At 42.8% G+C, this 23,230-nt stretch overlaps 1 long non-coding RNA gene across 1 annotated transcript in view; it reads left to right on the forward strand.

Moving 5' to 3' along the window:
- The window catches only part of LOC131384269 (uncharacterized), a 59,289-nt gene extending 40,286 nt beyond the window's left edge, over nucleotides 1-19,003 (forward strand). The window contains exon 5 of the long non-coding RNA XR_009214945.1: nucleotides 17,940-19,003. This is a non-coding gene — a long non-coding RNA (uncharacterized LOC131384269). The remainder of the gene's footprint in view (nucleotides 1-17,939) is intronic.
- The last annotated feature ends 4,227 nt before the right edge of the window (nucleotides 19,004-23,230 follow it).

Consider the following 23,230-nt stretch of genomic DNA (forward strand, 5'->3'; position numbering starts at 1 on the left):
GTAGGACCATTATGCCCACCTGAGCCTCAAACCAGCAAGTTTTTTATTAAGCGTTTCAAAAGGGGAGGGGGTGCAAGAACAGGGAGTAGATCAGATGCTTCAAAGGGCAAAAAGGAGAACTACTGATAAGGGTCTATGTTCAGCAGTGCACGTATTGTCTTGATAAACATCTTCAACAACAGAAAACAGGGTTCGGGAGCAGAGAACCAGTCTGACCACAAATTTACCAGGGCTAGGTTTTTCCCCACCCTAGTAAGCCTGAGGGTACTGCAGGAGACCAGGGCGTATCTCAGTCCTTATCTGTTCTTTTTCAAGGTGCACTGATTTCATATTGTTCAAATACACATGTTTCACAATCAATTTGTACAGTTAACACAATTATCACAGTGGTCCTGAGGTGACATACATCCTCAGCTTACGAAGATAACAGGATTGAGAGATTAAGACAGGCTTAAGAAATTATAAAAGTATTATTTGGGAACTGATAAATGTCCATATTAAAATGAAATCTTCACAATTTATGTTCCTTTGCTGCAGCTCCAGCTGGTCCCTCCGTTCGGGGTCCCTGACTTCCCACAACAACTGGGGCTAATCAGAAGTCAACCTAGCAGATTCGTATCCAAGATGAAATCAATTTTATCTACACAGATAGATTAGCAGAATAAGTTGAGAAGTTTCCTATTTATACTCTGAAAGGATGTGAATATCATACATTCGATCTGTTTCTCAAACAATTTATAAAACTCACTCCAAACTTAGTAGCCTAAATGCCTTCATATTAGGATTAGATCTGTGGCTGCTTTTTCATTTTTTGCCACAGTTACTTATCTATGCAATTTTCTGTTATAATAGCAGACAACAGACTAAGACCTTCTTGAGTTTATTTTAATAATTATCTTTTCCTTAAAAATTATTCATTTCATTTAAATTTTCAAATTTATTTCTATAAAATTTACATAGCATTTTCTTATAATTCTAACATCTTCTTGTGTATCTCTATTTGCTATTACATTCTGTTTTTTATTTTTATATTTTAATTTATGTCTTTTCTCTTTTTTGTCATTGCAACTGCCAAAGGTTTATCTGTTTCATTTGTTTTCTGAAAGAACTAGCTTTTGATTTTCTTGATCTTGTCTACTCTTCTGTATGTTCTATTCCATTAATTTTTTCCTACATTATGCTTCTTTTTTCCTTCATTCTCCTTCTGTTGATATTTATTTTGTTGTTCTCTTTCTGGCTCATTAATTTCATGCTTAGTTGATTTATTTTATAATACATAAGAGTTCAGAAAAATATGCATTCTTTTTTGTGGTGCACACAGTGACTTTTTATCTCATATATAAATCTGTGAATTGTGTTTTTCAAATGTTGTTCAGTCTGCATGGTTTGCCAACCTCTGAGAGAGATAGATTTTGTTCTCCAACTAGTATTGCTATAATTTGAATGTGTTCCCCAAAAAGCATTTGTTGGAACTTAGGCCCCAGTGCAACAGTGTGGGAGGTGGGACCTAAGAGGAGGTGTTTAGGTCATGAGGGCTCCATCATTATGAATAGATTAATGCTGATTCTAAAAGCACTTGGGGCTGTGTGAGTTCCATCTCTTTTTTTTCTTCCTTTTGTTTTAGGTTCAAAGGGTATGTGTGTAGGTTTGTTACATGGGTAAATTGTGTGTCTCAGGGGTTTGGTTTACAGGTAATTTTGTTACCCACGTAATCAGCATACTACCTGATAGGTAGTATTTTGATCCTCATCATTCTCCCTCAAGTAGGCCCCAGGGTCTGTTCTTTCCTTCTTGTGTCCATGTGTACTCAATGTTTAACTGCCACTTATAAGTGAGAACATGCAGTATTTGGTCTTCTGTTCCTGTGTTAATTCACTAAAGATATTGGCCTACAGCTCCATCCATGTTGCTGCAAATGACAGGATCTTGTTCTTTTTTATGGCTGTGTAGTATTCCCTGGTGTATATGTACCACATTTTCCTTATCCAGTCCACTGTTGATGGACATCAAGGTTGATTCCATGTTGTTGCTATTGTGAATAGTGCTGTAATGAACATATGCATGCACGTATCTTTATAGTGGAATGATTTCTATTCCTTTGGGTTTTTACCCAGTAATGAGGTTGCTGAGTCAAATGGTAGTTCTACTTTAAGTTCTTTTAGAAATCTCCAGACTACTTTCCACAGTGGCTGAACTAATTTACATTCCCACCAGCAGTGTACAAATGTTCCCTTTTCTCCACAACTTCACCAGTGTCTGTTATTTTGACTTTTTAATCATAGCCATTCTGACAGGTGTGAGATAGTATTGCATTGTGGTTTTAATTTTCATTTCCCTAATGATTAGTGAAGTTGAGCAATCTCTTGCGCTCTTACATGTGCTTTCTTGCCCTTCCACCATGGGATGATGCAGCAAGAAGGCTCTTGCTAGATGTGGCCCTTGATCTTGGATTTCCCAGCCTCCAGAACCAAGAGTCAAATAAATTTCTGTTTATTATAAATTATCCAGTCTTAGGTGTTCTGTTATAACAGCACAAAACAGACTAAGACAATTATTGTAATTTTGCTATGCATTTTTTGTTTTCCAAGTATTTATGTAGACATTTTAGTGAAAAGTTGGCAAAAGTTGTGATAGAATCTATTAGCCAGATGCTATTAAAACTCTATTGGTGAGGTATTTCTTAATAAATCCACAAACATTGCTATTTTATCTAGAAATGATTTTATAAAATCATGACAATCTTTAGATTTAATAAATCACAATAGTGTCATATTAATAATGCTACCTATAGTTTGGCATTTCACCTTGTGAATATGATAATGTGTGTTTTTTGTTTTTCATCTCCACCTAGATTGCATCATCTTCAAGGAACCAAATTTTTAATTTGTTAAAAAATTTTCTGGTTTAAAGACGCAAAGCATTATGCTTAAAAAATTGCCTCTTTATTTTTCTCTTTACTCTCTCGTAAAACCAGTCTCTAATGAGCTGATGAAAGGTACTTTTCTTTTCCCTCCCTTCCTTTCTTTTCCTTTCTTTTTTTAATTATGAGGGCTTAATTAATAGCATGAGAGGTTTATTTAGGTGAACACATCTTGTTAATTATCATTACTTGGGTGCTATATTTTCAGTTTTCATTTTGCTAATATTTATATTGTATTGCCTTCCACTTAAGAATTCATGATGCAGTCACATTAGCTCAAATAAAGTATATGCTCTCATTATTATTTATAGAAAAGGAGGAAATAGAATCTGCCACAGCATGTATTATAAGCATTTTCCTAATTAACATTTAGTAACTATTATATTGAAATTACTGTGTGACAGACACTCCTGTTTTGTGACATTTCTTGTATAAAGATTATTATGTATTTCTCAAACTAAGATAAATTTATATTCTTGTGGGAATAAAAGGAATAATCACTATGAGATAGAAACTTGGATAAGATTTAAACCTGAATCTCCTGTTTGCCTCCCAATATCACCACTTTCATCACATTATCTCCTATGGGAGAATCTACAATCAGTGTAGAACTCAAGTTTTTTTTTTTTTTGAGACAGAATCTCACTCCGTCACCCAGGCTGGAGTACAGTGATACTATCACTGCTCACTGCAACCTCTGCCTCTTGGGTTCAAGCAATTCTCCTGCCTCAGCCTCCCGAGTAGCTGGGATTACGGGCACCCGCCACCACGCCTGGCTAATTTTTGTATTTCTGTAGAGATGTGGTTTCGCCATGTTGGCCAGGCTGGTCTCGAACTCCTGACCTCAAGTTATCCGCCTGCCTTGGCCTCCCAAAGTGCTGGGATTACAGGTGTGAGCCACTCACCTAGCCAGAACTCAATTTTGAAAGGGCAAAAGCTGGTAAAATTTTGATATTTATTAAAGACAAAGAATATAAAGTGAAAGATACAAAACAAGATACAGAATTGTAAGTACCAACAAATCGCAGCAAAATACAGGTTTTAAAAAGCTGGTAGAAGCAATAAACATCACAAAATTAAATACCTGACGCTTGCTATAGTATTTTCCCTCACATTTTTGGCTGTAAATTCTTTACTATCTCTTCCTATGACAATTTTGTAATATTTTCTATAGCAAGAATAGAAAGACAATTTAGTTTTTTTTTCTCATGGTTGATCATAATGTATTATTGTTATTACTGATGGTTTAGAAAAGTTTCTTTCAGCTTCATAATTCATTATTGCCAAATCATCTCTCTAGAAGCTATAACAGATGTGCTTTTTCTTTGTGGTACAGCTTTGTGCCCTGCACTGTAAACCCAAGGATTTCTTTGATTGGTTCAAGGAAGTGAGCTATGCATGAGATGGGGGAGCCTTTCAAGGTGTGGGTATGAGCATCAGAGGACGTTGTCTGAATCCAGCACAGACAGTTACTAGATGTTCTTTATGCTTGGTTATTTATCTGCATCAGGTAAGATTGGATTCCCAAGGGCTTCCAAGCCAGTTTTTTAAAAAATTAAATAAACTTTTTATTTTAGTTGTTTATGGTTTCAAGCCACTTTGTATGTGTTATTTAATCCCCTTAATATTGTAAGAGAAGAATTTTGTCACTTAAAGGTTTATGAGAATCTCTCCTAAAGGGACAGCACATGTAGTCTGTGGTTCCATGCTGCAGGGACATCTGCGTTAACAGCATTTACACAGCAAACATTACTGGGGAGCAGTAGTAAGGGTTGTAAGATCATTATGTAACTAAAAGCAAGCATCTTTAAAAAAAAAAATTCCCCTTTTTCTTGTCAGTCCACTATACTTGGATCATCTTTTTTTTATGAGTTTAACCAGTTTCCTTGACAACTCATTTTTCTGTCTAGACTTTAAAGTGCCTAATGAAGTCTTCATAGGACAACTAACCCCCTTTGTTTTAGATTGACTGTCTTTGGGTACAGCAGAGCACTGAGGGGCTGAGCTGACCTCTTGAAGATGGATTCCATTAAATGACCCCTGAGCATGAGAAGGTGCCTTTGCAACTGGCCATGGCACATCTATCATTTAATGCAATAACAGTCTCTTGACAGATCTACCATAGCTAATGGGAGAAGGAAAATTAGTTTGAAATTAGGAAAATATATTGTTAGAATAAATCATCACCTACAGGGAATGGTAGTTATCTGTTCTCTCGGTTACCTAAAATGATATTAAATACTAACAGAATAAGGAGCGACAGGGGAGAAAAAATAGAAAAGCTGTCAGAGCCATTTGTTCCAACTTTTAAAATTTTTCTATCGTAAAGAAAATTATTGGCCAGGCGTGGTGGCTCACGCCTGTAATCCCAGCACTTTGGGAGGCCGACGTGGGTGGATAACAAGGTCAAGTGTTTGAGACCAGACTAGCCAACATAGTGAAACCCAGTCTCTACTAAAAATGCAAAAAATTAGCCAGGCATGGTGGTGGGTGCCTGTAATCCCAGCTACTAGGGAGGCTGAGGCAGGAGAATCTCTTGAACCTGGGAGGCGGAGGTTGCAGTGAGCAAAGATAGCACCATTGCACTCCAGCCTGGGCGACAATGCAAGACTCCCTCTCAAAAAAAAAGAAAAAAGAAAAAAAGAAAATTATCACCCTAAGATGTCATTGCTATCAGCAATATAGCATAGTGGAATGAGCAAAGACTGGAGAAAAAACTCAATTCAAATCCTGGTTCTGCTGCAACTCGCTGTATGATATTGGGTGAGGCACTGCAACTGTTAGAAGTCTTAGTTTTCTTATCAGTGAAGTGGGGATAATTGCAAGCTTGCGGGGTTGTTGCTGTTAGCATGGAAAATGTGTGCAAAGAGCCTAGTATGTTATCTGGTATATTGTACTCATGTAACAATGTTAGTTATGTTATTATTCATAACTTAGAGGGCTTCTTCCTTGTTAAAAAATAAATAAGGCTGGGTGTGGTGGCTCACAGCTGTAATCCCAGCACTTTGGGAGGCCGAGGCAGGTGGATCACCTGAGGTCAGGAGTTCAAGACCAGCCTGGCCAACATGGAGAAACCCCGTCTCTACTAAAAATACAAAAAAATTAGCTGGGCGTGGTGGTGGGTGCCTGTAATCCCTGCTACTTTGGGAGGCTGAGGCAGGAGGCGAAGTGGGAGTGAGCTGAGATTGCACCATTGCACTCCAGCCTGGGTGACAAGAGCAAAACTCCATCTCAAAAAAAAAATTTAAATTAAATTAAAAATAAATAAATAAATAAAAGGGACCTATCAGTGCCTTATTGTAGTTGCATGAACAAACAGAACCAAGCAATCCACTGGTTTATCTGAAAGAATAAGAGGCCTATGGAGCTGAGAAGACAATAATATAATAAAAATTGTATGGCGCACCTATTTATATATAGCATAGTGTGAGGGTTAGTTTTATGTATCAGCTTGGCTACGCCACAGCATCCAGATACTTGGTTAAACACCAGTCTGGATATTACCGTGAATATACTTTTTGGAAGAGATTAACATTAAATCAGTGGAATTTTGAGTAAAGCCGATTACCCTCTGCATTAGTCTATTCTCACACTGCTATAAAGAAATACCTGAGACTGGTAATTTATAAAGAAAAAAGATTTAATTGGCTGTGGTTCCACAGGCTTTACAAGAAGCATGGCCGCATTTGCTTCTGGGGAGGACTCGGAGCTTTTACTCGTGGTGGAAGGCAAAGTGGGAACAGGTGTCTTACATGCTATGAACAGGACCACAAGCACGAGAGGGAGAGGTGCTGCACACTTTTAACAACCAGCTCTCATGAGAACTTACTCATGTGGCACTAAGGGGGTATTATAACTCTGCCCCCATGATCCAATCACCTGCCACCAGGCCACACCTCCCACACTGGGGAATTGCAATTCGACATGAGACTTGCGGGGGCACAGATCCAAACCATATCACTCTCCATAATGTGGATGGGCCTCATTCAATTAGTTGAAGACCTCCCCAAAGAAGAGGGGATTTTGCCTTTGTATTCGAGCTGCAACATCAACTATTCCCTGAGCTCCCTGAGTCTGCAGCCTGCTGGCCTTGCCTGCAGATTTGGAACTTGCCCCCCCATATGCATGTGCCAAGTTCTTAAAATAAATACTTCCCTCTCTCTCTCACTGAGCTCCCCCATCCTATTGGTTCTGTTTCTCTGGAGAACTTTGATTAATGAGATTGATAAATATTAATAAACATTATTGGTAAAGCTAAATATTGATTGGTGGTGACCCTTCAAATTTATGTAGGGTCATCAAGTTTGGATGGAGCCATGCCTTCTTTTGGCTTATCTTCTTTTTACCTTCATTTTTATCTTCAAGTTTTTAGGGGGTGGACACTTAAGACCTTTGCTCACTATTTGCCCTTATGGATGATCAATAAAAGTAAAAAAAAAAAAAAAAGGAAATATTGGGTAATTTGTAACTATTTATAAAATGTATCTGTATATATTATTTAATACTTACACCAACCCTTTGGGATAATTAAATGCTTCCCTGTTTTAGAAATGAAAGAGTAACAATAACAAAAACACAGATAATTTATTGAGCTCATTCTGGGCTAAGCATATCACAAAGTTTGTCATAGTCTGTTTTGTGCTGCTTTAACAGGATACCACAGATTAGGTAACTCATACAGAATAGAAATTTATTTTTTCACAGTCTGGAGGCTGGGAAATCCAAGATGAAGGCACTGAAAGTTAAGGCTTGGTCTCTTTGCTTTCAAGATGGCACCTTGAGCACTGTTTCCTCAGGAGTGGAGGCACGTTGTGTCTTTTCAAGGCAGAAGGGCAGGAGAGAGTGAACCCATTCCCACAGCCCTTTCTATAATGGCATTCACCCATGCATAAGGATGGGGCCCTCATGACCTAAACATCTCCCATTAAGCTCCACTGCCCAATACTGTTGCGCTGGAGATTAAGCTTCCAACTCATTAATTCTAAGGGGACAGAAACAGAAACATTCAAACCATATCAGAGATTATCTCATGTAAGCCTCACAGCAACCCATGGCACAGGGCCTTTTATTACTCCCAGTTTAAAATAAGCATACTGAAAAATGCATAAAATAAAGGGCTGGGCTAGAACTTGAACTTAGATCAATTGATTCCAAAGAAGTCTGTGCTTTTTTCTCCCATGGGGAGGTGTCTTTTTCATTTTTTCACCCCAGGTAGACAAGACAAAACACATCTCTGAGCCTTTTTGTGGCACAGATCTCAGTGCAAGTGTCATATTTCTGGAACTCAACTAAAAGTCAGGTGCTCAATTAGGACAGAGATCAAATGACTCGGCTGCAAAACCAGTGCCTTGCCTCTCCTGAGTTAAAAAGTCTCATTTATGGTTATTAATATTGAAAGGGACAAAATGTATCTTTATATCTGCCATCAATTTTCCCCTGCCTTCATGATAGAACTACAGGAGAACTCTGGGGAAAATCCAAGGCAACTATGAAGGAGAGAAGGCAGAGCATTAGAGAACTTATGAACTGTAGGACTCTTAGAGAGCTTCTTCTCCTTCTCCTTCACTTGACTGATGAAGAAACTGGAGGCAGGGAATTATATCACCTGCTGAAAGTATGTTAGACTGGAGCATCTAAAATTTAATGAGCAAATAAAATCAATTTAATTTTGTTCAAGTGCAGATTCTGATTATATAGGACTGAGAGGGGGCCCAGAAATCTGCATTTCTATGAAGCTCTCCAACTGCTGTTGGTCCAGTGGCTGCACAGAGTGGGGAGAGAGAGTGAAGCATTATGACAGGTAGGATAGTAGAAGGGGAGGGATGGAACAAGGTGCTATGGTTTGAATGTATCCCCCAAGTTCATGTGTTGGAAACTTAATCCTCAATGCAACACTGTTGAGAGGTGGGACCTTTAAAAGGTGATGAGGGCACAAAGGCTCTGCTCTCATGAATGGATTAAAGCCATTATCATGACAATGGGCTTGTTATGAAAGTGAGTTTGGCCCTCCTTTTCACTCTCTCACCATCTGATGCCTTCTACCATTTTATGAGGCAGCAAGAAGGCCCTCAGCAGATGCAGTCCCTCGATCTTGGACTTCCCAGCCTTCAGAACCATGAGCCAAATAAATTTCTATTTATTACAAATTACTCAGTCTGTGGTATTATGTTATAGCAGCATAAAAAGGACTAAGACAGAAAATTGGTAGTGTGAAGTGGGGCTGTTGCTGTAACAAATACCTGAAAATATAGAAGTGGCTTTGGAACTGGGGAATGGGTAGAGGCTAGAAGAATTAGGAGGATCAAGCAATAATAGAAAAAGGCTGTATTGCTGTAAACAAAGCACTAAGGGTGATTCTAGTGAAGGTTTAGAAGAGAAGAGCTACAGGAAACGTTTGAAACTTCTTTGAAATTTCTTAAGTGGTTATAATCACAAGATTGGTAGAAATATGGGATGTAAAGGCCATTCTGATGAGGTCTTAGGTGGAAATGAGGAACAAGATATTAAAAATTGGAGTAAAGGCTGGGCATACTGGCTCACACCTGTAATCCTAGTGATGGCAATGGCAGCTAGTCTGGAGCAGCTGCTGCCATTTTGCCAGCTGCAGTGGAGAGGCATGGCCAGGGCTGCACATTCCACAGAGCTGGCAGAAGCCAGGGACAAGTGGGATCCCCATCCCTTTCAAGTTGGTGGGACAGGAGCTCCCTGGGTTCAGCCACAGCTGCCCAAGTTGTCACCATGGACCTGGGCTCCCGCTGCATGGAGCAGGTAAGAGCCCCAATCCCTGGGTGCAGTTGCCCAAACTGTGGCTGTGGACCCAGGCATCCCTGCACTCTTGGGGGTCCAGGAAGGCACTTCCTGCCCTTGCAGGCTTGGAAGTGCCTGCTCCTGCTGCATGGCTTCTCCCTGATGTTGGCCCCCATTCTGATCTTAGAGCAAAGTCAGGGCCAGACCCAGATGCTGTCACAGCCTGGCTAGGTGTGCACACACTTGTGGCAGTGCTGATGCACCAAGCCCCTGCCATCTTGACCCCCTCTGTACTTTGGGCACTGACAAGCATAGGAGGGAAGCCAATGGGGGTGCTGAAGGCAGCTTGGCACTTCAGCCCAGGGAGGGCCTGAAGGCTGAGGGCCAGGCTGCCAGTCCCGCTACTGACTGGAATGAGAACTTGTGGTGCCTTTTCTGGGCTTGCTCATGGACCAACCAGCATGCACTTCCTACCCTCTGAGGCCCATAATTGCCCCGGGCTCAGCCAGAGCTGAGCAGATGTCCAGATGACCAGTTGCAGAGGGGAGCTACCCACTCTAGGGTCTTGTCTCTGCTGAGAGCTGCAGACATTGGGAAGACTGGCTGCAGAGAGGAGCTACCCACTGCAGACCTCAGGATGACCAGCTGCAGAAAGGAGCTACCCACTCCAGGGCCTCCTCTCTGCTGAGAGCTGTAGAGATGACAGGATGATCTACCTGAGGAGAGGAGCTATCCACCCCAGTGCCTCCTTGGAGCTATTCTGTCACTCAATAAAGCCCCTCTTGACTTTGCTCATTCTCTACTTGTCTTTGTACTTCATTCTTCCTGGACACAGGACACAAACTTGGGACCTGCCAAGTGGTAGGGCTGAAAGAGCTATAACAGAAACAGGGCTGAAACATGCCCCTTGCTCACCATGTTGCAGCTGAAGAGAAGGAGAGATGAACTGTAGCCTTTTAGGGAGCCCAGACCTGGGAGCTCCTTGAGCCAGGGCTGTGACTCAGTCTTTGGGGCCCTGTGGTTCCTGGAGTCTCCAAGCTTCTGGGTGCCACTGTGTTCCCTGGTGACAGCCATGGAAGCTGCTTGTAGCATGCCTGGTCTGGCCATAGCCTCACAGAGAGCCAGTGCCTGTGCCAGCACCTGGTGCTGCCTGCCTCACTGCAGCAGCCAGCATACCTGACTGTGCACAGTGGCCAGACCCCACACTCGCTTGCTCACACACCCCTTGCTGCTCCGCACCTGGCTTGAGTTTGACAGGCATGGGATCCAGACTGGTAGCATGAGCCAAGCTCAGCCTGCCAGGTCAGGTGGGCAGAATGAGCCCAGTGGGCCCAAGCAAAACTTAGGCAAAGGCACCACTGGCCACAGGGATTTCTCACCAGAAAAACCACCCCCAAAGGATCCTATAATGATAGCAATTTGCAAGGCCAGGGTGGGCACATTGCCTGAGCTCAGAAGTTCAAGACCAGCCTGGGCAACATGGTGAAACCCTGTCTCTACTAAAAATACAAAAAAATTAGCTGGGTATGGTGGCCCACACCTGTAGTCTTAGTTGCTCAAGATGTTGAGGCACAAGAATCACTTGAATCTGGGAGCAGAGGCTACAGTAAGCTGAGATTGTGCCACTTCACTCCAGCTTGGGTGACAGAGCAAGACTGTCTCAAAACAAAACAAAAAAACCAACTGGATTAAAGGCCATTTTTGCTATACAGTTGCAAAGAATTGGTGCAATTGTGTCAATGCCCTAGAGTTTTATGGAAGACAGAATTTAAGAGTGTTGAGCTATTATATCTGGCAGAAGAAATATCTAAGCAGCAAAGTGTTCAAGGCACTGCAAGCCTTCTTTTGGCTGCTTACAGTGAAAAGAGAGAAGAGAGAAATTATTACTATTATTATTATACTTTAAGTTCTGGGGTACATGTGCAGTTTTGTTACATAGGTATACATGTGCCATGGTGGTTTGCTGCACCCATCAACCCATCACCTACATTAGGTATTTCTCCTAATGCTATCCCTCTCCTAGCCCCCCACCTCCCAACAGGCCTCAGTGTGTGATGTTCCCCTCCCTGTGTCCATATGTTATCATTATTCAGCTGCAACTTATGAGTGAGAACATGTGGTGTTTGGTTTTCTGTTCTTGTAATAGTTTGCTGAGAATGATGGTTTCCAGCTTCATCCATGCCCCTGCAAAGGACATGAACTCATCCTTTTTTATGGCTGCATAGTATTCCATTGTGTGTATTTGCCACATTTGCTTTATCTGGTCTATCATTGATGGACATTTGGGTTGGTTCCAAGTTTTTGCTATTGTGGATAGTACCACAATAAATATACGTGTGCATGTGTCTAGGCCTGTCCCACTATTATATTTTGGAAGCGTGTAACTTGTTAATTTCACAGACTGACAGCTAAAGAGAAATTTGCCTTGGAATTAATCATGCCTTGAGTCTCATCCATATCTGATTCAGATGAGACACTGGACTTTGGACTTTTGATGTTGGAAAAAGTTAAGATTTTGGGGTCATGAAGATGGAATGAGTATATTTTGCATGTGAGAAGCACATAAGGGGGAGGTGATAGAATGCTGTGGTTTGAATGTGTCTCCTCCATAATTTAGGTGTTGAAAGTTAATGGCTAATTGTGATAGTATTAAGAGGTAGGACCTTTAAGGGGTGACTAGGTCATGAGGGCTCTGTCTTCACGAATAGATTGATGTTGTGGGAGTAGGTTTGTTATAAAATTAAGGTTGGCCCTCTTTTGTGCTCTCTTGCCATTTGATGCCTTTTGCCATGTTACGACATGACGAGAAGGCCCTTACCAGATGTCATGCCTTGATCTTGGACTTCCTAGCCTCCAGAACTGAAGCCAAATAAATTTCTGTTCATTATAAATTACCTAGTCTGTGTTATTCTAATATAATAGCATAAAATAGACTAAGATACTACATTTCGTTTGAGATGGAGTTTCACTGCGTCGTCCAGGCTTAAGTGCAGTGCGTGATCTTGGCTCACTGTAACCTCCGCCTCCCAGGCTCAAGTGATTCCCATGCCTCAGCCTCCCAAGTAGCTGGGATTACTGGCACATGCCACCACGCCCAGCTAATTTTTGTATTTTTAGTAGAGATGGGGTTTCGCTATGTTGGCCAGGCTGGTCTTGAACTCCTGATCTCAAGGGATCCACCTGCCTCAGCCTCCCAAAGTGCTGTGATTACACGCATGAGTCATTGCATCTGGCCTAAAAAATATCACATTTTAATAGGCCCTGTAATATGTGGTAGTGGGACAGGCTCTCTCAAAAAATACTAATTTATTGAAGGTGACATGATTTGGTAGCATCTGAAATCAGGTCATCTTCAATTGAAATTGAAAATGGCATTGAAATCATGTTAACAGGACTAACAATTTTGGTCAGGCGCAGTGGCTCACACTTGTAATCCCAGCAGTTTGGGAGGCCGAGGCAGGTGGATCACCTGAGGTCGAGAGTTCGAGACCAGCCTGACCAACATGGAGAAACCCCATCTCTACCAAAAATACAAAATTTGCCGGGCATTGTGGCACATGCCTGTAACCCCAGCTACCCGGGAGGCTGAGGTACGAGAATCACTTGAACCCAGGAGGCGGAGGTTGCAGTGAGCCGAGATTGCGCCATTGCACTCCAGCCTGGGCAGCAACAGCAAAACTCTGTCTCAAAAACAACAACAACAACAACAAACAAATAAAAAACAAGACTATCAATTTTAACAATCTGGAACAATATTTTTGGAACATTTTTAAGTTAAGCAGAATGAATATGATTCAAAAAACTCATTGTACCTGTACAGAATGAGGAAGATACAATTTAATAGCTGCCTGTGTGAAAAAGGATTTAGTGGCATTAATTGCTTATATGTTTTTTGAGTCAGTAGCACAATGTCATTGCATCAACAGAAGTACAGTGTGTGGGGAAAGAGAGGTGATAGCTTGTTTCTACGTCGCACAAGTCATAACATGCCTGGAGGATGTGCTCAGTTCAAGATGTGTCACATTGAAAGGGATATAAGAAAACTGAAATGCATCTGGGTGAGACTGTCTGAGGATATCTGGGAATGATACATTTGAGAAACAGTTGAAATTGGGCATTTAACCTGGAAACTAAAATGACATACAGTATAATGCAAGGACCGGCCCAGACACTGGAAGGAACATCATGTGTATGATAAGAGTAGGCTTGTACTGTGAGATTTCTGAGTGTGAACTAGAATCAGTAGAAGTGAAAATTAGCGACAGATTCAAGCACACTCTAAGGTGTTTGCGGGGAGATGAAGGAAGAGAATTGGGCTTGGAATTGAATTCCAGTTGTGTGACATTGAGCAAACCACTTAGTCACTCTGAATCTCAGGCTCCCCTTTTATGAAACAGAAAGAAAAATTTTCCCTCCCTGATAATTTTAGGGAGTCAGTGAGATAATATTTGATAATACATGGCCAAGTGTGGCAACGAGCGCTGATTCAATTACTTTTGAAAACAGCATTATAAAACTAGAGCAGTCTAACCACAAAATTGGCTATCTCAGGAAGCAGTGAGGTCCCTGTCACTGGAGGCATGCAAGTCTAGGACAATTAACCTCTTAGGAATTGAGGGTGAGAATCTTGCACAGGTTTTACTGCTAAATAGGAGGTTAATGTACAATGAACATGATTTATTGGGTCCCTTCCAATTTTAAGAGTCTCTGCAGACTGGCATCACCATTCTCTTTCCCTGGCTATTAAAAATGCAGGTGGAAAAATTGCTTCATTCAACTGTAACGCTATTCACCTCTCTGCCCAAGATAGGAAGGCAGAAATGACTTTATTTTGAGCATTTCATTCCCAACTCCCTAATTGAACCATCTTCCTTTGAATTCTAAAATGGTATCATTTCCATTTTATAAGGTTATCAAGGGCATGTATTTCTTCAAAAATGGCACCATACAGAGTAGCTTCCTATGTGATCTGATTTGAGGAGGGCAAAGGGAGATTGAATTGCACCAAATTATTTTTTTCCCATTGGTCCTGCTATACATCTTAAAATCCCTCTATTCTCTATTGTTGTAATTTTTTTATATATAGCTATCAAAATGTGAATGCTATCTAGGGTGACTAACATCTCAAGCCATTATCTATCTTTAACATCATGGCCAGACTTAGTCTGGGCATTAGTGTGTTATTGAGGTGCTCATGAAAATGTGCTGCCGAGTTCTGCTGTAGGGAGCATCATTGGCTGATGCCCCCAGCAGTTAACACTCTGGATCGTCCACTGTGTTTGACCCTATGCCACATTTCCTGTGGACTGCTCCCAGCTAGTGACTGACCATGGTGGTGGTACTACTACAGGTCCATTCCTGAGAGATGCGAGACTCCTCCGACACACGACTCTGATTCAAGGGCTCCCCATCAGCTGGCTGAACTTTTCTAGGAACTGTGCTGCAGTCCCAGACTCTTCCTATCCAGTCCCCTCCCTCCCGGTCTCCTTCGCAGGCGTTCAACCTGCACTGTGGCCTGAAGGCTCTGCCTGCCTCTTCCTGCTCCCTCCCCTTTATCCTTCACAGGCATTTCCTCCAACAAGCCTCTTGCATACTTAACCCCCGGAGGACTCAAACTAACACAAGTGATGTCAGGAGTTGGGTGAAAAGACAGGTGGTAAAATGAGGTTGTGAGATGGGCTTACTCACAGCCTGGAAGGCAAAGAGGGCACCATCCTGAGTGATAGATAGAAAATGAGTGATCTCTGGCACAGAGTGAAGGCCCAAATACTAAACTTTTTACCCATGGTAACCTGGAAAACTCCCCAGTGATGGGAGCCACCTTGCAGGAGTAATGAGTCAGGAGTTTGAAAATTGTAGGGGCAGGGGGAGATGTCTGCAAGGACAGTGGGGTTGGCTGGTTACTACTCATTTGCACTGATGCCCTGCAGAGGATGAGATGGGAGCCTTTCTAGTGAGAAGCTGAGGCCTTGACAAGCAGTTAAAGGCTAAATGTGAGAGCCAGAGGTTCTCTTTGGCAGTGAACGAAGAGACCCCCATCTCTTGCAGTTGACACTGGACACAGCTGAGCAGTGTCTATCAGTTAGACAGTTACTTAGAATTGCAGAGCAGGTCCGTTATGCTAAGGTCACGGCCCTGGATGAGAAAACCTGGGGCCCTGGAACATGGAAGGGAGACATCTAAGTGGAGGTCTCTGAAGACTGCCCCAAATCCTCTGAGTTTGCCAAGGCAACCCACCCTTTCTTAGAACAAGCTAGTGCTTCCCCTCTGTGGGAGAGGCTGCAGAGACCTCTCCTCCACGGGTCCACAGGAGCTGCTCCCATGTCCTCACCTGGCTGCCAGGTGAACATCAGGTTAAATCCCAGCATTATCTGGCTGAGGACTTGCTGGGCTTGAGAAGGAGGAAAGCGATTATACACTGAAGAGGCTTCAGGACTTGCTAGAATGTAGCTGCTATCAGAGGAGTACTCCTGGAAATAGATTTTGAGGGTGCTGGATCAAAGGGGCTGGAGTCTATGATTAGATTAACAAAACTCATTTTCTTGGGCACCCTTTGTTGAGACACGGGATTGAACACTAGTGACGACCCTGGGGGATGAGGCAAATTCATTGTTAGACTGGCTCATAGAAACCTGGAAAGAGTGATGGCCCTTGCTGAGAAAAGAGAAAATGCAAGAGTTTCCTTGGCAGACAGTAGAGGAAGGCATAAAAAAGTGCAGGCAAGTAGGCTTGCTAGAGTGGGTGTATTATGCAAGACCAGGAGACCAATCAGAGGATTATGTTCCTGGGGAGGGCCCAGATGACATGGCGGTCACCATGGCTGTTGGGAAATCTGAGTCTACAGGGCTTGTTGATGGTGCTCTTCTGAGGTCGGGGATGACAATATAAATCACAGAAGTAGATTTTTGGGCAGTGGCCAATGGCCTGGACATCTGGTAAGGGGAGAACTGGGAGACTGGAGACAAGGAGGTCTGGGCTACAGGCACGGGAATGGATGTACTGATGTGGGAACACATTTGTGTCACATATTAGCATGCACCAGAAAGCATTCACCTGGTTACTTGGTTACTTGAATAATCAAGTAGACAAAGTGGCTCAGCCAGATGCGGTTAGCAGCCTTTGCCGTCAGCCACCATAACTGGCAGAAACGGCAAATGCACGGAGGGAAGGAGATTGAAGTTGAGTTTGGGCCCAGAAGCAGGGAGCCCCAATTAGCATGGGAGTTACTGCTGCCTGAGTGTGCAGCCTGTCAGCCACAGACAATACACTGAGCCCCTGTTATGGCAATATTCCTTGAGGGGACAGATAGCCTCTTGTGGCAAGCCAACTACATTGAGCCCCTTCTTTCCTGAAGGGTTGGCAACTTATTTTCACAGGAATAGACACCTGTTCTGGACATGGTTTGCCTTTCCATGTCAGCCCCTCAGCCAGCACCATCACTGGACTTACAGAATATCCTAGTCACAGGGATGGGCTTGCAGACGATATAACACCTGACCAGGGAACTAGCTGTGGGCACAGGAGTGGTCCCATGACCATGTATCACACATCAAATCCAGAAGCAGCCAGCCTTGTGGAGGACTGGAATGGCCTCCTAAAGGCATAGCTCAAAAGCCAGCTTGGAGGCAGCATTCAGAGAGTGGGCGACACCCTCCAGGCTGTAGCCACGCATACGTTAAATCAGAGGCTTATATATGCCACTGTGTTCCTTATGGAAGAATGCATGGGTCTGGAACCAAGAGGTGAAAGCAGGAGTGGCTCTGCTTATCACTCCTAATGGTACACAGGGATTTTGTGATTCCTTTTCTCACAATTGGGAGATCCCAGTGGGGGGTGTACTCTTGCAAGAGGGCACAACAAGGGTCCCATTGCAATATAAGCTAAGATTGCCACAAAGACACTTTGGACTCCTTGTGTCCAAGGACCAGCTGGTGGGAAGAGGGTTCACCATCTGGGGGGGTGTCACTGCCCCTGTCAGCAGGAGGAGATAGGGTGCTTCTATACAATGGGGACAGGGAAGAATTTGCATAACCTAGAACCCAGGGCATCCACTTGGATACCTACTAACACTCCTGTGCCCCATTTCGACTGTGAATGGACACATGCCACAGCCCCATCCTCTGAGCCCTGCCTAGATGATAGCTGAGGATGAGGGCCTTTGAACGGACAGCGGAGGAGGCAGAGGATGAGAACCAGATGGATGTGGTCCCAGGACTAACAAGGAGCACTGTAGTTCCTATTCCTAACCTCTCTCATCCAAATCTCTCCGCAGGAAGAGTGACCTATGGGATCCATGGAGGAGCTGTTTCCCTAATCTGTGTAAAGTAGATCTTGCCATGTAATAGGGTGACTGCGACTGCGCTGGCCATGAAGAGGCACAACTCGGACCTCGGATCTCCTGCTGCAGAGAACACTGATTGACAGCCCAGCAGCTCCTGTCTGGATCTACCACCTGTTCACAGTGAGGCCAACGTCCCCCAGGCTGCTCCCAGACCAGGGCTGAGCATGGCACGGTCCTAATGCTCTTAAAGACCTCTAGATCTCCCTAGAGATGTAGGACTCTTCCAACAGGCCACTTTGGCTCAGGGCTCCCCATCAGCTGGCCTAACCTTTCTAGGAACTGTGCTGTGGCTAAGGCTCTCTCAGCCCAACCCTGCCCTTCTCCCTCTCCTTCACAGGGGCCAGACCCGCATTTCCACCTGCAGGATCTCTTTGCCTGCTCCTGCTCCCTCCCCTTTCCTTAACATGGGCTCCCCAGTAAATCGTTTACATGTTTAATCCTGACTCTGCATCTGCTTCTCCAAGGACCCAAACTAACTCACATACAGTAGAAAATGATTGACTTTTGACTTGGTCCTGGATTCATATCTTGTCTCTGCCGCTTACTAACAACATAAACTTCCATCACTCAACCCCTTCTTATTTTCCTCATCAATTAAAACATTTCTTACTCCTAAAGTTATGGTGAATATTGGAAGAGGTAATTTTGGAAGAGCACCTGTGATGTGCCTCCTAGAACAGGGATAGTTTGTTCCTTTCTCGTCATTATCCTTTAGCAGTGATGGAATGGGACTCTATGCTGCTGAGTTTTGATAAGAGATTGTAAGGAAGTGAGAGAGGAAGAATACCAGCTGCGGCACATGGCAAGTCTGCCTCCTGGGTCAGGTTCCCCTGACAGCTTTGGTGCCCGGGGCATAAAGATGCTGGGTGCCAGGGAAGGGAAGGATAGGGCACTGGAGGGAGACCAAATTCAATCATTTTAAGTCCGGTCCCCAGTTCTGCGCAATTCTTAAAGTTTTTAAAAAGAACATTAAAGACAGTTACAAAGCTGAGAAATGGTCCTGTCTCTCTGAGCAATGCTGGCCATGCTTAACCCACCACCCCCGTCACCTGCACCCACCCCTGTCTCAGGGCCCTTCAGTGTCACACACAAAGGGGCCTCACCTCTGATTCACATTCTGAGGAGAGCAAGTTAATGGACCAAAGAACATGACTAATGGCCATGGAACTTTCTGAAGAGCCCGGAACATTTAATTATGATGAACAATTTAGTCCACTTCAAGTGGTTTACATAAGCTGCACATACTTCAGCATTTGCTTAGCAACATGAAATAAAGCTTTCTCCGGGGTTCCCAACGTTTGGACTGGGCCCTCTCCCAGCACCAGCTGGCCCGTCTGCAGAAGGTTCACTCTGTGTGAATTTCCTTGCTGGAGTGTGAATTTCCTCACAAGGGACAAGGGGAGGGAAGGAAAAAAGTGGACAGAACTTTAGTTGTTCTCTGTGACAAGGGACTTAAAAAAGCCGAAAGGGGGCTTTGAGTCTCTGCTCTCACTGGGCTGATGTGAGCATTAAACTAAACGTGAGAACACATTTAAAGCACAGAGAAACTGCCTGGCATTTCAGTGCATAATAAATGCTTATTGTCATTGTTTTTAAAAAACAATATCCTCTTTTCCCTATTGCCCTTCCTCCTCCCTATAACACTCCCTTCTTCCCACGTACCTCATCTTACTTGCTTCCTCCTTGAAGTCTTTCTGACTCGATGGAGACTACATCAATAGTTCTTCGCTTAGCGCTGTTAGAACTCGGCTTTTCCAGCCTCACGGGGCCCACACACGTTTTGTCTTGTGTTGTGCTCCAAGAACACATCTTATCTTGCTTGAGGAGAAAGGGAAGCCAGGGAAAGTAATGATTGGCACATGGGATGAGGAGCTGGAATGAATGGGATTCCACCATTAACTAGCTATGCAACTAAGCAAGTGACTTATTCTTTCTTAGCCTCAGTTTCTTATCCATAAGATGGGAAACTATAATTTACCTCATATATTTGTTGTGAAAATCTAGAGATGACTACACAAAGCACCTGGTACATAAGACAGACATATTTTGTTATTAATTTATTATTTAATTTCTCTTTGTATCTATGAGAGAATATTGCAGGAAGGACACATTATTTGCTTCATAAATGTTTGGGATAAAAGTGAATTGTGTTTTTGCACACATTTTAAAGATAAAGATTGCTATGAAACTGGTGTTTCCCATACATTCCTGAGCATAAGAATCTCCCGGAAAATTTGCTTTGGTGGGTCTGGAGTAGGATATTTTAATATGCACCTTAGGGCATTCTGACATCTGACATTGGGAAAACTGCTGTAAAGTAAATTCAAATGATGCTTACACCCCTCAATGATTATGTGAGAGTGTCTGTTTTGTGAAAAGAATGGACTTATACAGGTCTCTTAATAATGGACACACTGCTGCCCAATTGATTTGGGCAAAGCAATCACCGTAAAGTGTGAGCATGGTGGAGAAGCCACATCGCCATTTAGGTACAGCTGGGTCTGAGCCATGAGCAGCTCTAGTCGGCACTGCATCGCTAAGTGGACTCCGGGCGCCTTTTCTTAATTGAATGAAATCTCAGATTTCAATTTATTTCAAAGCTGCATAAGGTGATACTTAGAAGCTTAGTTACATCTAATGCCCTGAATGGAGGTCCCAGGATTGTCTCACAACAGTCAAGAAGTCTGGACGGATAATTACCATCACTTCACAGTAAGAATTGCCAACCTCAGAGCTCTAAGGAGAGAATGCCCATGGAACCGAGGGCTTTGAAAATCCACTCAAGTGTTGCCCCAACTTTAGCACTGTTATCAATGAAGAGATTTTGTCTTTTATGGTGCTGGGTTGTCAGGAAGGGGTTTCTTTTACATGGCATGGATTTTCTTTTCATTCATCAGTCCACAGTGAGGTGGTTTTAATGAGGCAAAAGCTGGGCTGAGATCCAGATGAAAGCAGAAAGATCAAGGACCAACGAGGAAGAAAAAAGAATACTCAGCCCAGGAGCAGCTTCCATTCTTCAAGGAAAATCTTGAAGGAGATTTCCTAGGGGAAGCATTTGTGGTTTTAATAACAGGCTTGAAATTTAAGCTCAATCTATTTCTGGGCAATAAAGGAAGTATCTTTAGTGTTATCTGATTTATCTTAGACTTAGATAGATTCAAAATGAATAGACAGCAATCTCTGGAATATTTCACAGGGTGTAACTCAAGCCAAGTAATTCCAGAAAAGCAAGTAGTACTCTATATGCTCAAGCCTCAAAATCAAGTTCAGAAATCCAACAGGCTTGTTTTTGAACTCTTGAATAGAAACTGAAAAGCAAGGATACTGTATTTGGGTTACACATACTACTTTATAGCATACACTATTTGACATCCCTCCTTATTAAAAATATTCCTTCATCTCTAAAGCTTAAAGTGAATGGTGTTATCTCCAATAGACACTGGAAAAAAAATGTTGGAGAACAAAACCCCCAAATCTGCTCACTATCTTACTTTATAGAAAACGTTTTGAAATATTGATGCCTCTCTTTAGATGGTTATACATAAGAGATTTGGTTGTTACTGAAGCATTTCATTTATGCTGAGACAAGTAATACAAATATGTATGAAGGTGACTTGCAAATTGAAACATTATGTCATGGGGGCTCAAGTAGGGACCAAGTGCCATGATGTGTCATATTTCCAGACTGGTCTGAGGTCAAGATGCTTAGTGAGTTCATCTAGCTGACTGCCCAGGCCTCCACATCTCATGGTGGTATTCATGAAGTAAAAGAAAACTGATTTTTCTGCGGTTAAAAAAAAAAAAGATTTGAAAGGAAAGGTGACCAAGTATTGTTGACAGAAGTAAACAGAAAGTTGAGATCAAAGACAGTTCTAGTTCTTAACTAGAAAACCGAAGTCTAGGGTAAATGAAACAATAGAATGTAAAATTCAGCAGTGACCCGGTTCTGTGAATATGAACAATTCGCCATATACTCTCCAAAGAAAGAAATACAGAAAAAACACTTTGTAAAACAGTTTCAGCTGGTGTCTCAGCTAGTATGAAAATTGCTCATCAAATGAGAGATAAAATTTTAGTGGAAATTGAAAAGAAAATTTGTGTTATAATGAAATACACAAGAAGCCTATGCCTGCACAGAAAACTGATTTGGGTGAAACCCAGAGATTTCCATAACGGAGATTGTGAATATTTGTGAAAAACTGGATACTTATCTTTCAAATGGATTAAGTATAGGAAGAAATGCACATCTCTCTTTCTCTCTCTCAATCATCTGTATATCTACCTGTCACACATGTATATATGTTTCTTTCATCTATCCATCCATCCAGTCATTCTTTTTTGGAAAAATAAGAGAGATATGGCCGGGCTCGGTGGCTCAAGCCTGTAATCCCAGTACTTAGGGAGGCTGAGGCGGGCGGATCATGAGGTCAGGAGATCGAGATCATCCTGGCTAACATGGTGAAACCCCATCTCTACTAAAAGTATGTGTATGACACTGGCTAGAAAGGAGGAGACTTAGGAATACAGACACTAATGAGGGTCTAGACACATCACCAGAAAGAAATTTCAGGGCCCTGCTCTGTCACCCAGGCTGGTGTGCAGTGGCGTGATCACCGCTGACTGCAGCCTTGACCTGCTGGGCTCAGGTGATCCTCCCACCTCAGCCTTCTGAGTAGCTGGGACTATAGGCCCACGCCACCATGCCCAGTTAATTTTAAATTGTTTTGTAAAGATGGGGTCACACTATGTTGCCCAGGCTGGTCTCAAACTCCTGGGCTCAAACAATCGTCATGCCTCAGCCTCCAAAAGTGCTGGGATTACAGGTGTGAACCACCATGCCAGCAAGAAAACTGATTATGAAATAAGGGCAGGCCTGGTACAAAAGTGGAAAGAAGGGAACCCTTATGGTTTAGCTCTTCTTACCCACTTTCCTCTCACTCTACTTTTTGGCATTATGCAATTTGACAGCTAGGCAAATCCGCTCAACCTTATCCATTGCTTGATTTTTTTTCTTCCAAAATGTTTTTCAAATAATCCTTGATTAATTGGCCCTACAGATGATACATCACAGGGCAGCTTGTCAACAGTTATGGAGAATTATGCAGGAATGAAAGGAGTAGTTTGTAACTTGGTCTTCTGTGCCTTCCTATGAGTTTCTGGTGACTTGAGATGAAGTATTAAGGGCTCTTTCTTGTTGCTGAGTTTGCTGTCTGCACAGATGG

The sequence above is a fragment of the Hylobates moloch genome, unplaced genomic scaffold (assembly GCF_009828535.3).
Source record: "Hylobates moloch isolate HMO894 unplaced genomic scaffold, HMol_V3 SCAFFOLD_9, whole genome shotgun sequence".
In the NCBI taxonomy this organism is placed as follows: Eukaryota; Metazoa; Chordata; class Mammalia; order Primates; family Hylobatidae; genus Hylobates; species Hylobates moloch.